Here is a 256-nt window from a genome sequence, read left to right on the forward strand (position 1 = left end):
GTGTCTGGGCGTCACGTGCTCCCTCTCTGCTGACTCTCGACTGTCCTTGATGTGTCCCAGGTGGTGTGTTCGTGTTGCTCTTCTCTTTGGAGACGAGATCTAGTGGTTAGTGAAACCTGTGTGTGTTGTTCCCGTGGCCTTTGCTCTCTGAAGCAGTCGCAGGGCTTAGGGAGGTGGATTCCAATCCCGAATCCACACCTGGGGCCTCCTGGCGTGCTTCACCCCGGGGGTTTCCTGCAGCTGGGATGAACGGGGC

Source organism: Apaloderma vittatum, unplaced genomic scaffold (assembly GCF_000703405.1).
Source record: "Apaloderma vittatum isolate BGI_N311 unplaced genomic scaffold, ASM70340v1 scaffold40765, whole genome shotgun sequence".
Lineage (NCBI taxonomy): Eukaryota > Metazoa > Chordata > Aves > Trogoniformes > Trogonidae > Apaloderma > Apaloderma vittatum.